We start from the raw sequence: 14,924 nt of genomic DNA on the forward strand, positions 1-14,924 counted from the left end.
AGACATTTTCACATCTGGTGAGGCATGTCAGCTCACACTGCCAAATACTCTGTTGTTTCACTGTTCACATCCCTTGGCAAGAAGAATATTAGAGCAGTAGGAACTAGAGATAGAAGTGAACAGTTAAACTATGGGATTGTGTGTCAGTTCAGGTTGAAAGGGACAGAATTTAACCTCCTGGCAAAACAAGGTCAGATTCACTTACATCATTCTCTTGTGACAGTATACAAATAAACTAATTCAGCTAAAATAATATACGTAAGTATACTAATTATAGCTATTAAAAAGTTACACAAGTTAAATCTGGCTTATAGAAATGAAGGTAATGGGATAATATACTGTTTATTCTCAGGTATTGGCCCATTTCATGCATATTTTGCTGAAGGCTTAACTTGATCCACACAGGGGAAAGTCATCATAAACAGCCCAACCACAGTAAAAGTTTCAAACAAAACTTATACCTTGGTAGAGTCAGAATAAGCCAAATATGAAACACTAAGCCAATGAAAACCAGTCCTCATGTACAACTTATGCTGTTTTCTTGCTTCCTTTTAAATGTTCCATCTCTTCTTTAGACAGAGATGGAAAACAGCAAGTCAGGTGTACTCAACATTTTCCATTTAACTAAGAGAACAAAGCCCTGGACATCCCACAAGATAGGGGATTTTATGGTATTAACAGCTCAGTTGGGCAACTTGAGGTGGTCTCAATGAGTCTATTTGAGTACGTTCTTGGGTCTCCAGATTTTCCTCCTGAATATCAGCTTCCAAGTGAGTCAGGTGCATAGTCAAGAGTCCAAAGAAGACAGCTTAACTAAGAGCTCTACTTCGTTATCTAGCTCTGTTCCTGGTGAAAACAACACAACGTTCCCAAAGACTTCAATATCTCTTTTCTTTTGCAGTACTGCTATTGAGGACCCCATCACTTCAGGGTTGTTATCTGCCCAGCTGTGTTCAACTGTCCAGCTTTTTCCATCTTACAGAATTAGGTCAGGGAATTTTAAAATTCATTGGGTACCGGTACTGCATAAAAAATAAAAGGTTTTCTCTAAGTTTAAAATGACATTTGGCAGATAGTTGAGTTCATCTGATATGTAAAAACTAAATGAAAATAGTGAACTGTTTTATTACTGTAACTGCACACTTCAGAGTTGACTGGTAAGCATCCATACACCAGCAGAGATGTACAAGCTGTACATCTGCATAAGTAATGTATCAGTAAACTTGTAGATAAATACAAAAGAATAAACACTGAATATTTGTTAGCATAGTAAGAGCCTTTGAAGGTTCTTCTGACTTCAAAAAACAGAAGCAAGAGTGATCTTAATTAACAGTGAATAATATAATCAAACAAAATAATCTGTTATGTTGAGATACATAGCAAATATTTGCAATGGTATGTGTGCATGAACAGAAGTGGTGATGATTTTTGACAAAACGTTCTCACGTGTAATGATTTAATGCTAGATGTGAATAGTTAAACACCTAAAGAATTTGCTGAGAAGTGACTGTTTCTAATTATGGGATACCTGTATGTAGTATCTGTGTTTTGGCTGAGTCAGAATATTCACTTTTAGTTGTAGTATTTTTGCCACTGCATTTTGTGTATTGAAAGAAAGAAAAAAAAAAAAAGTAATTCCCTTTTCCTTGCCTTCTTGCTGTCATTACATGAATAGTAGCTATCACATTCTTATCACTGATCAGCACATTAAAAAAAAGATGGTCAAATATGCACGTATGCTCAATTAGTCTATCTGCAAATATGATTCATTTGTCTGATTTAATTTTCTAAAATTGCCCACTGACCTTAGTCCTTATTCTGGGCTAATAATCAGTACTTTCTTTAATGAACCTGTTTTCAATAAAGAAAGAATTAAGGAAAAGGAGCAACAGGGAATTGAAAAAAATTAACATTTTAGCTGATCTGCTAAATTTTGAAACAAAGAAATTAAGTACAGTCCGAGGTATAATAACCTTTAGATACATGCAAGCCAGAGTGCTATTCTGCACCTGAACCATAAAACCATGTACTGAAAACAAACTTCACTGCCAAGTTACACACCAATGTAACCATTCTAGATTTAATGAAATTGCATGGAATGTAAATCAGTCCAAAAAACTTTGGTTTTAATTTGAAACTGACAAAAATTTAGCTGTAAAGAAGCACAGCTGCTATTTAATACTGTGCTGTATTCTGCATTTATTTAATTATTTTAATTATTATAATCATCACATGGGTCGTGTCTCATCCCAATCTTTTTTTGCTGAAATTGTTACATCTGTTGTTTTCAGACCCAAATGGGACCATGATTTCAGATTCAGCAACACAAAGCAATTCAACATTCTCTGTCTATAAATTTCCCTCAGAAAGAAAGAGAGACCAAAAAAAATTTCAAACATCATCTAGATACCAGCAAACTTCAAGAGGTTACACTGTGCTCCATGTGAAACCCCAAGTGCACGATTAGTACAATATTACTAGCTAGAAAACAGACCACTCTGCAGAGCTGCCCACGAGGCTGTAGCAGAATAAAGTAGACACAGCTGCGAGAACTGTGACATTTGACATCAGTTTTGCCACTGAACCAGACAGGAATGACTGTGCTCCCTTGATTTTGAGGAGAGAACTGTGTTTCCTGCACAGAGAAGAGAGAGCAGTTCCAGCCATACAAATGCTTTACAATTCTGTAGTGACAAAAAATAATGCATCCATTATAAAACCAGCTTTCCTCTTCGGTCCTGTCTCTCTCCTCCGTCCAGGTGCCCAATATGAATTTTCAGTGTGTTTCTGGGACAGTGGCCAATCAAACTGCATCTATCCTGAAAAACGTCCTAAGCAGCATTCCCTTTTTACTGAATTTCTGCTTTTTAAGGTGTAAAAAAAAAGAAGTTTTTTGTCACCGGAAAATACATGCGTGTGTGTTCGTGTTTGTACATGCATGTTTGTGTGTGCAGTCTTGTGTTTGGGGAGTTTCTGGCTGATGCCCAGAAAAACAGTCTGGGGAAACAGTCTGCAGGTATTTTCTCCTGAAATGTTTGTTTTTCTTTCTCACTGGTTTCAAACATGCTCAGCATATCAGTGAAACAAGAGGTAAACATAGAGTCCTCTCAGATTACATCTGTTCCCCAGGCCATCTCCAAAGCAAACATTGGTCTCCCAATGAAAAATACAACTATTACCCATTATTGGACATATCCAGTCATTGCCTGACCACCGAGTTGCACAGTTAATGAATCTGCTCATTTCTAATAAAAATAAACCAGACAGAGGAAGTGGTCAGCTAAAGCTGAACTTGTGGAGAAGAAGAAAAGAGATTTAATAAAAAATTCTCAAGGTTGACATTTCCTTTTTTTATTTGAAACATGCCTTTCTCGGGAATGACACGATCACATAGATACTATTAGTAAAGCCACACACTGGCGCCGGGTTTTAAGATCTTTACCCATATGACTTAATTTGGGAAGCAATAAAAACCAGAAGGGAAATTCCTCTGCTCCTGTTATTTCACAGTTCAAGCATCAAATTAAAGTATTTCAAAGAGAGCATAAGAGTTTATCAGTCAAAATGAACCAAGCTACTTCTTATAGCACTAGCAGAAACAATATTTTAAGATTGTATCTCTGTTCCCCAGTTCCCTTCCCATCTCTTCAAGCTATTTAGGAATCAAGTCAGTTTATATAAAGCTGTGATCAAGAAAACCTCAAGCTGCAATAGTCTGCAAATCACAGTTTTTAAAAACCTTTTCCAGGAAACAACTTATATTTTTCCAGAGAAAAAGTTATCTCACACAGAGAAGATTCCCTCCAAATTGAAATATTTGTTCTTAAGAGTAAATCAATATTTCCGCTGAGCATAATTCCAAACATTCTAAACTTAAAAATATGTAATTATGTAGCTCTTTAAATCTACCCAAAATTATTTCTAACTGAAATAGCAGATCAACATCCTTGCTTCTGATTCTTTTGATAAAATTTCCTAAAATTGTCAGATATTGATCTTTCTTTTCGTGTGAATTTTGGTTATGCAGACTTGCTTTTCAGCAAGAAAACTTTCAACAAGAAAAGGCAATTTGCTGAAAGAGATTTCTCTGTCTTGCAAAAAGCACTGAGAAACTACAGCAATGTTATGTTTTCATTACATTTTTCCACAGGAAAATCCCTGCATAATTTCAGTTTAATTTTTGACTGATATAAGGAAAATAGGGTGGGACAACTACAAAGGAGAAACAAAGAATGTAATTCACTATTGCTTTCTGAAGTTTCTGGTTTGTGCTCTTCAGCAATGACCTTTATTCCTATGAATGAATTTATCAAATACAAAGACAGGAACTAAGCTTCCATTTTGCAAAAACTGGCATGTTCTTGTGGTAACTGAAGGTCTGGCTTCATATAGTAAAAACTCGGAATTATCAAGAGAAACCAAAGCAGTCAGCTTTTCTGAACAGTTAGCATGGCAAGCAGACAACACCAAACCCACAACCCAGTGTCATCAATCAAAAGTAGTCATTATTGCTTGAGAAGAGTGGCTCTCACTCTTCATTCCCTCTGCATCCAGCTCCAAAAATGTTCCACATCAGCTAACTACAACACTGGTAATACAGAAAAAAGATGTGATGTGTGTCTGACCTTCATGAATGCCTTTTCTCCTATCGCAGATTGATCCAGTCAGCTCTGAAAAAATAAAAATAAAATAATCAAGCTAGTGTTACCAATGTGGCTTAGATTTACTTGAATTTCTCAATGTGTGAATGAATGAATGCTCCCCTTACAACAGCCCTCTTTGGGCAACATGAAATCCAAGGTCCTTTTATTCTGTATCAGTAACTTTGAGCAAAGTGCAACTGATCTAATAGGCTTTTCCTGGAGGAAATTAAGATAGGCTTTCTCCTCCATTTCCCTCTTCCAATTGAGCATATCCAAAGAGGTATATAGACAAAGAACAGCACCGGTGTCTGGTAAATGCATTTTATTTCCTTTTCTGCCTCCAAAATATTTTCTGTGACATCATATTTGTAAAGTTAAAGTATGTTGCCCAAGGAGGTTGTGGATGCCCCATCCCTGGAGGCATTCAAGGCCAGGCTGAATGTGGCTTTGGGCAGCCTGGTCTGGTTGTTGGTGATCCCGTACATAGCAGGGGGGGTTGAAACTAGGTGATCTGTGAGGTCCTTTTCAACCCAGGCCACTCTATGGTTCTCTGATTCTATCATTCTCTGATTCTATGATCCTATGTTTGTTCTCTTCTTCCTGTCTGTATACAGATTTTCAGTGAATTCTGAGGTTTTCTTACTGTTTTCATCATATCATTACCACTAACTTTCAAAATATGAGTGAGGCTGCCAGCTGACTTACATTGATCTATCTTCTTTTATTTCAGTAGAACCACTACCCAGAAGTTGAGCCCAAAACTATAGTTTCATAAATAGTCATCATCAGCAAAGTATATTGTTGATCCATATCATTCAAATCTAACTCACTCTTTGTTTTGTTATCTTCTTCAGCAAACCAACATATAAAACATAAATGATTGGCATGACATTATGCGGGGAAAAGATTAGCTTTTCAAGTTATAAACAAGCATTATTTTGCAATCTTTGGCCTGTAACTGAAAGATAATAGTTTTAATTTGCATTCAAATAAAGTAAATCTCTCAAAGTAAAAGACTTTTTATAGTTCCCATAAACCAGAAACAGATTAAAGTGTAGACAGTGTAAGGAGGACAGGAGAATAAATCAACAAGACAAACAAGATGATTAAAAAAAAAAAAAAAAGGAAAAAATAATCCTCTCTAAATGCTTCTCGCTCAGCTTCACAAATTCTGTGCAGTACTCAAAAGTGTCCACTCTCCAGGTTTCTGCCATTAAAGTCTTGGCTTTAGCTCAGATGACAAAGACCCTTGTTTAGGGACATCGAGCCTTGGGTGTACTCCAACTTTCTTTTGAATCATTTTACTGGGAGACGTCGTTCGTCTACCAGGAAGGGCTAAAATACCATCAGCTCTGTAGCCCAAGTTCTTAGAAATATCCCAGTTTTATACCTTTCCTATGCCACATGAAACACGAAACAGATGATTTTCTGTTTTGGAAAGTGCAATGTTCCCATGGTTTCCTCTGAAGTCAGCAACAATTTATTGTCCTGAAGCTCTGAAAAGACCTGCCTGTTTTTTCCCCCTGGGAAAGGAAAGATTTGAACAAAGTATGCATCACACTTAAAACTATTTTTGTTTTTAGTTTGTTGAAGTCGATGCACGTGAACAGCTCCAAGAACAGGGATGAGGAGGAACACAGGATACCCATCTACAATCAGTAAACCAAAGCAGAACAGATAAATAAGCATAGCCTCATAACTTGCTTCGTATGAGCCAGACTGCTGAGTTTTCCCAGTTTCTGTTCACTGCCCAATGCAACCTGAAAGGTCAAACTGTTTTTCCCTCACAATCTGGGATTTAAGGCATTCACATGGGAGATGTGCACATCTCCTTTGGGAGAAGGGGAATGCAGAGCTTTGCCTCTGGATGAATACATTAATCACAAGGCTAATTTACTAAAGGTTTGCTTTACCTGCTGGCTATCTTTTATGAGAGTTATCTCAGCTCAGACCTTTGAAAGAAACACTCTTAGGCCCCTTCCCTCAGGAAAGGGTGCCAGTCTCTGGATTTTGTACAGGTGATACAGACATTCCTGCTCTGCAGAGCAACAGAAGTTGAAACCAATACTCTCTTGAGAATGTTGACCTAGTTAGCTGCATGCACCTTCCTTATTTTTCTTTCCTTCTGCCCTTTGGAGAAACCCACTTTTTACCAGAAGCTACGCAATAACCACAGGTTGTTATCTGGGAGTTTGGATACCACTTAGAGCAGCTGCTACCCTAAAGCTTAACATGGCACCTAGAACTAATTGGGCTTAGCACTGGGTTAGGTGCAGATAATCAATGTCTTTCAAGTTTCAAAATAAGAGAAATGAAACTCTTAAAGGGACAACTAATTTGAGAATTCTATTTAGTGTTAAATTATGTTACAGTGTGATGAGTTTTGAAACCAGGGACCAAGTCCATGAAGCCCCATTCTATTTAGCAGCATAAGCATAATTAGGGAGTAATTTTTAATTATTTAATTTTTAATTTAATTAATTATTGATTAAATACCATGCTTATGTTCAAAGGTATGCATTTTCTAGCCAGGACTGTAATTCCATTAAACTGCAAAGAGAAGTGAGGAATTGATCTTTCTTAACTGAGCTAGGAGCAGCACTTCTGTGACTGGGATCTTCCACCAACATAAATCTACTCCAGTACGAGTTTTGAGTGAAATCATTAATGGATATGGCTCAGTTATTATGTCTGGCTTCCTCTCTTGGTTGAACAGCCCGTTTTAAAATACATACACTCAGTGAAAGAGAAGTCTAAGAGATTTAAAAAAAAAGTTTTGAGAGATCCAAAGCTCTTTTTCCCCCAAGGGCATGTACTCCCATCTCTCACTGTTACCAAGGACTGAATTTGGCGTCGAATCATGGTGTCATCACCTGTGACAACAAAGACTGAGGAAAGGTTGTGCCTTCTGTACCGTATGTTTCAACACAATGAGCAAAAAAGCAGTTGGGGGATTTTTTTTTGCAACAGAAGTTCTTAAACTGCTTTAAAAACAAAGTGGGAAACTTCTTTCTGAAGTCAAAATTTAAAAGTTTGATCTGTGGTTCTTAAAAATGTATTCCATAAGAAGTTGTGTGCCTTTTAATTAGAGTGAAGAAGTTTTGTGGTATTTGATCAACTGCAAGCTAATAAAAGCAGAAGTTTCATGACAATATAACAAGTCAAGAACAGTTCCTGACTATCTGACAGATTATGTGCATTAGAAAAATCTATTTAAGAACATCTGTCATGAAGAACTCTAACAGTATTTGGCATCGTATTGTTTGGACTTTCACCTTTATGAAAACGCTGTGTTTTCATTCTAAGAGTATGCCTCTTTTTCATTCTCTCTCTCCCCCTGTATCTGTATGTATATGTATGTGTACATACATATATATACATTTAAGACTGCTTCTAGAATCTGTTAAAATGTTCTAAAGAGCTTTCTGAAAGAAGGAAGGCTAATTGTCAAATTATTCTTGCCTCTGGAAGAGTCTGGGTTTGAGGACTATATACTCAATGAACAAAACAAAATATTTGTCTCCTCAGCTTTACGAGCAACAGATTCACTGACTTAAAGCAGAAAATTGCAATTTTTAAAATGAAAGGGAAACAGCAATCAAAGTGACAGGACTTTCAAAGTACCTTGTCTCCCCTTGTATGCTTGCTACTAAAGGCAATACTATTATTTGCTTCCTTCAAGTTATCCGCTTTGATGACTGAAACTGCAAACCAAATCTCGGCTCCCTGTAAGAAACTATCCATAAATTCCATACATAAGTCCTTTTCTTTGTGCTCCTACACCATAAGAAACTATGGAAACTGAGGACAAGATTAGTACTGAAAAGCAAGGAACAGATGATGGGGGTAGGAGGAGAGAAAGAGAAGCAGACTTGGTAAACAGAATAGGTACTTTTGGATGACCCAGGGGAAGATTCTTCCACTTTAGGTAGAATAAAAACCTTCTAAACATCTTATTCAGCCGTGTTCGCATGTATACAGATGCAAATGAACAAAACAAAATGGAAACAAATCTTATTTAGCTAACTAAAACCACACTGATATTGTGAACCAGATCAGCTTTGGATTTCTCTCTCAGTAAATAAGGTATTTCTCTACAGCAGAGAGCACAACAGAAAAAAAAAAAAAAAAAACAAGAAAGAAAGTGAAGGTGATGGGATAGAGCCCACTGCAACCTTAAGGATAAATGCATCTTGTTTGGAAAAGAGAATGCCTTACTTTATAAAAATGGAAAATCTAACCCTGTAAATGTGGCATTAAGGCTGGTGTCTGTTACACTTTATTAAAACTGGAAGAACTAATACAATATAAAAAACAGATTTACTTGAAAAAACATTACAGCAAAGCAAAATTGACTGTTACTTAGATTTCTAGATACAGGACAATAAAATGTGGAGGCCTCATCTCTCACTGCACCTGAGTGGCCCTTGCAGTGTGTGCATCAATGGTGGAGGTCTAAATTGTGCACTGGTGTAAGTAGATGCAACTGAAGTGAGACAGTTTATCCAGCGTCAGTGGCAAGCTCAGCTCACAACGTTCAGAAGGAAAGGTTTTATAAAACAAAATAGAATCTGCTGATATGGGTCCCTTGAAAATTATTTAATGACTAGAAATCTGTGAGGGAACAGACAGATGAAGTTCCTCAGTGGTCTTTTACAATAGCCACTCCACTAATGAACATCTGGAGTTCGTGCTGCTTTTTTACTTTTATACTATCTAATCCATATTGCATTAGGCCTCTATGTGTTCATGATAAACTGGCAGCGAAAACTGCCTTAAATAGAAAGAGAGGATGAAGACAATTTTTCCATTAACAATACATTTCCCTTTGGAGTCTGAGGTACATTATTGGTTTGTTCCAAGAGTAGAAACCCCAAGTAAACTGCCTTCTATTTGTGAAACATTATTATTATAGCTTCTACCTGGAGAATTTTCTTGAAACAAAACACTCAAAACTATTTCTGTATATACATTGAACTAAGATACCAAATTCAAGCACAGAACCACCATAAGAAGTATTGAAAGAAATCATTCACATAAATTACTCGGTTTGAGGTGTGTGGTTCCCACTGATCTATCTATCAATTAGTTGCTCCTAAAAGAAGTGTAATTTCAGTTGAGTCCTGGATGTGAAACAGCAGCCACATGGCTCTATACGTTACATCCTGCTGGGAGAAGGCAGTGACCACAAGCCACAGTCCAACCTGCTCACAGTGGTTGAACTACACGGGTTTTTGATTGTTACAGTCTCGTAGCAGTTGAACAGAGAAGACTGCTTCTTCTTTCAGTGCTTTAACACAGCCTGATTGCAAGGCCATTTCCCCGAAATACCAAAGCAACACCTACAAAAATTATTCTAAAAATATGCTCTGCTTCCCTGCTGCTGTCTCTGAAGTTCCTCAGCAAGGAGGCAGCAGCTGTTGTCTTTCCCTTGCAGCATCAGGGCCCTTCCTGAGACCACTTGAGCATCTCCCCGAGGCTCTCAGTTTCTTCATCAGCAACTCACTCACAGCAATCTGGTGACACTCACCTCTCTGAATCACTGTTTATGTTTTCTTTGCAACAATTAGGCTATAAATAAAAATCTAATCCAATGCTCATTAATCAGAAAAATACAGGGCTTGTAAATCTGGTGACGCCAAGCTGAAGATTTTGTTTGTGAGGATATTACTAAAACCTTTTATTTGTTGCATTCAGCCAAGCCTGTTAAAACTCTCTGCTCACTACTTTCTGTTTTTAGTTTATAGGTATTGATTCCAAAATTCCACTCTTAAATTCCAATCTCATTCAGCCTTCTCTTCATTACTTTCTCCACAGATTTCAGCATCTGTCCTTTTGAAGCTCATCATGATACCAGTTCATTACAGCTAGATTCTCCACGCTCCTCTGGAAATCCCAGGTCTACTCCCAAATACCAATGCCCCTTCACTCTAGCCAAGTGCTCTGTGGCTTTGAGATTTCATCTTCATCATAGATTCTCCACAGTTTTCAATAATCAGGCCTTTTGAGTTTCAGTGAAGGCCTAAGAAAAGTCTCCTTCCTAACTTTCCATAAGTATCTTTCTTTTTTTCTTTTCTTTTTGGCAAGCAAGAGTTGTTGAGAGTTCTCAACTCTGAAGCACAGAGGAAGAAAAACTTGCTCTGTATGGGGTAATGCTTTGTGGGGCTTCAGCTCAGAGCCTCAGCTCTGATGGTAGGGAAGAGAGCACATTAGTAGTGTATCTCTCTGCTCCTGCTTTTCTTTTTGGCAAGAACTACAACTCTGAGCCAGCAGGTGTTTAATGCTATTAAATTTATGGGTAATGAAAGCTGTTGAATTTCAAAACATCTGGGTAACATAAATTATCAGAACTTTTTTGCAGTATGAGGCTGAAAAATGGTTTTGAAATCTGCAGAAAAGCATTAGCAGCATTGACAAAAATGCATTTATTTTTGAGCATTTGACCACATGACTCTGGGATCCCACAAGTATCCTCATGTTTGCAACTACAGTGCCTATAGCATGTGAGTTAGGAAAAATGAGAAAGGCAGGCAGCTGCCAAATCTCACCAAGATTCACTTTTCAGTGGGTTCCAGATGTATCACCTAGTCAGTCAGAAATTGTCAAATCCGTAACTGTTTCCCATATTGTGTGTAGTCTCCTAGACCTTGTTCTGTTTAGTCCATGCTCTTCTCCCGTGCATAGCTTGGGATGCTTTTGGCCATAGTATCTCATGGCTAACACAATGTAGAGAGAAGGAAGAACAGAGAGGAAAATCTTGAGTTGCAGAAGTTCATTGACTCCCATGCTGTGGGAGCTAGTGAACTACTTTGCAGCCAATAGTTTTCACCTGAGTAGAAGTAGCATGAATTTCTGTGACACTGAGGATTTGTGTCTCAGTGGAAATGAGAAGGGAAAGTAGCCACTGGAATATGACCTGTGAATGATCTGCACCTTGGACAGTCTTGTCGGCTGCCCAGTACCACCACAGAACTATGAATGCATTTCCATCATCTCAAGGTTGATATCACTTAGGCTGGTGCACTCTCCAGGCTAAAAACATTATGGTCATTACTTGATATTTTCTGTTGGAATAGAATCAAGAGTTGCAATTAGAGCTGCCCCATCAGGCTAAGCAGGTGGTCTGCACAGACCTGCCAAGAAGAGCAGAAGATGAAACATGAGATACACATCCAAGCTAGAAACACAACTGCTGTGGCCTGCTTCTTGATACTGTGCTTTCCTCTAGGATACTCTCTCCTCTCACCTATTTCCTCTGTGACCCTTATTTTCATTATCATTTTTTCTCCCTTCCTCAAGATTCTCTAGAAATTAGAACTGATGATTTCTGTGAGAAATTATAAGACCCTATATGTAATATGCAGAAGAAATACTGCAGTGGTTTGTTAACAGCTAAATCATCAGCACACAAGACAAAAGATCCAAGGAAATGAATATGTGCTTCTGCTAAATGCTTATTTTAACAGCATATTGTCACACTAAAGTGGTTTGTGTAAACTAAAAAGATACATTTCTATCATGGATATTCAGACTTGCCTGTTCTGGATTATCAATAACATGGGAGAGAAGAGAAGGAAGATGAAAGACATAACTGTCCTATAGCAAAACGTAATAGATAAACTCTTTCATTAAGAGGACATACCACATACATAACTAAATATTTTCTCTGGTATGACTGAGGCTGGAAAAGCAAACTATTTTCAAATGGTCCTGATTCAGGGGGAAGTCAGATGCAAATAAAAATACGATGTCTGGCCTCTAGCTTTATGGTAAGCTGTGTTTGTTCAGGATAAAAGCAGTGTGAGATAATATTACCAGCTATGGACAAGGAACAGGCTGAAAATATGGCTTCACATTCCCTCCTGACCACCCTCAGTCACATTACAGCTCTGAGTTCCCCCTGTAAGAACAAAAAATATCAGATAAGCCTGGGACTTACCAGGTCACCCTGGTTTGAACACCTGCTAATGGACCTGAGCTTTTCCCTTCTGTGGCTTTGCAAATCTCAGCTGAGCACTTTCCCTACATGACCACATTTTCCTCAATGAAGCAGCACAATCTGCTTTCTCTGCTGCAGCTGCAGAACATCTGGGAGGGAAGATCCTTTGGCCCCGGGACTCCCCAGAGCACAGTGTGGTTACTCGAGTGGTGCACAGGGAGTATGATTTGCCTCTCTACATTTCCTGTTGTGAAATTTTAACTTACTCTGATTGTTGTTTGTTTTTATATGACTGCCAAGCTATTGGAAGTTCTCCTCCTCCCCTCGCCTGCCTTGGATGTCGAGCACACACACATACACATGCGTTATTAGACTTGTTATAACTTCAAATAATTAAGACACATGCTTTGCAATAAAAAAAATCTTAACTTCTCTGTGGAAATTCTGCATGTTTAGCTCCATACACAAAAGCTTAACCTTATGAGCTATCAAAATTCCCAATTCAATCAGTTTTTACTTTTCAAATTTAAAATGACTTTTAACTGAAAGCAAAACAAACACGGGGAGTTTCCATTGGCACATACCCTACACTTTTTTCAGCAGTTCTGTTACCATCCATTCCCTTAAGCTACATTTCAAATCCGCAGCTTATTTTTCCTCCTGTACAAGAGAAAAGATTCTATATGTCATTTTCACAACTACATGAGGGTATCTATCATCATTCTTTTTAAGCAACCACTTCCTTTCACTTATCCCCAAATCCATCTCTACTGCTAAATATAGTGTAATACAGAACAAACCCCTACACAATAGAGTGGTTACCTCATCTAAAAGTCAGCCTTCTTCGTTAACTACCAATTTTCCAGTACTTTCAATGTCTGAATAATATCTTCAGAGCTTAAGGCAAAAGATAGTACTTGAAGGCAGAATTCCACTTATTAAATAACAAACACTCCCAAATTATTCAGTGAAAAAACTAGAAAAATATTAGGCTGCAAGTCACGAGCTTACAATTCTCTTACAAGTCTTTCCCCTCCAAATTCACAAGTTATTTTGCAATACTAAAATTTCTGTGAGCATATAAAATCTGTATGAAATTTAAACTTTCTCAAGCAGCAACCAGCCCTCTTTTCCCTTTCCTTTTCAGATTGCCAGATACAAATTGTGCAGGGCTACATGGATGACAATCCCACATAGCTGCTGCAGATTTTACACCAAACCTCTAAAACCCTGTAGTACTGCTTCAATCCCGAAAAGCAAGAACAGTTCAGTCAGTACAGGATTGTGCTTTTCCTCACTGTACACAGCACATATGCCCTTTGTGCAGTGTTACATATATGCAGCACCATTATTTATGACAGCAGGTTAGTTTAGCATGCCTCAATCTTCATCTAGGCTCTGCTTTCCTAGGCTATCCCTGTTTAGGGTTCAGGATAGTCAGAAAAGGTGAGAGAAATATCCATTTCAACCCTCCAAAGACAGCAGTGGAGTACCAGCAACCCAGAAAAGGGGCTGAAAAGGCTCATTTGTTCTCAAGGACTGTTTTGGTATAGTAAGGTTTAGCTGTTTGGCTCGAGGGTTTATCTTAAATCAGCTCTTTAATCAGAGGATGGTACAGCTGGGAAACTGAGGCACAGATGCACAGGACAGTAGAATAGATGCAATTCAGCCCTATCACAGAGACAATTAAAGAGTAGGGAATTTAGGAATCTAATAACGTGTATTGGAATTTAGCCAAGACGCTGAAGCAGATGCACAAAGCTGTTGCAAGGATGCTTTGTGTATTCTTTATCATTTTAATATCTTATGTATGTTATACCATATGCTCCCACATTTCAATCATTGCAATATAAGTCACAAAAGAGGTAAAGGAAAATGTTGACAAAACATTTATAGAGATTAAACTCCCTAAGGATCTTTTGGGGATGGGATTTTACAGGCATTCCATTTTCAAAATGCTGCTAGACTTAAATAATCCTGGGGAAATATTCCCTTCTCCAGGGAACAGTCAGAAACACAAGACATAGACTTTGCCTGGCGATCGAGAAAAGTCCACAAACCAAAGAAAAACAGGGCAGAAAGAAAAAAAAAAAAAAAAAGACAGAAAATCTCATGAGAAGGCCTGTGGCAAGAAAAGGAAATATTCAGAGCAGGGGACATTGGGCCAGGAAAGAGCATGGCCGGGGGATGCAGCCAGGAGAGCACCACGCAGCTGTTTCCTATCCCGCTCCCTTCTTGTAGCGCTTTGTCCTTTTGCTGACTCTGGCTCAGTCTGCTGCAGCAGGCTTCCTGCTCTTGGTAGATTTAAACATTCCCTCGTTATTTGTTTATATGCTTTTGGC

General features: G+C 38.1%; 1 long non-coding RNA gene across 2 annotated transcripts in view; it reads right to left on the reverse strand.

Moving 5' to 3' along the window:
* Window positions 1-14,924, reverse strand: part of LOC149918401 (uncharacterized) — a 293,570-nt gene that overhangs the window by 89,317 nt on the left and 189,329 nt on the right. For both annotated transcript variants that reach the window (XR_016464997.1, XR_016464998.1), the window contains exon 6: window positions 4,626-4,670. This is a non-coding gene — a long non-coding RNA (uncharacterized LOC149918401). The remainder of the gene's footprint in view (window positions 1-4,625; window positions 4,671-14,924) is intronic.

The sequence above is a fragment of the Phasianus colchicus genome, chromosome 3 (assembly GCF_987193195.1).
Source record: "Phasianus colchicus chromosome 3, bPhaCol1.hap1.1, whole genome shotgun sequence".
NCBI classification, from domain to species: Eukaryota; Metazoa; Chordata; class Aves; order Galliformes; family Phasianidae; genus Phasianus; species Phasianus colchicus.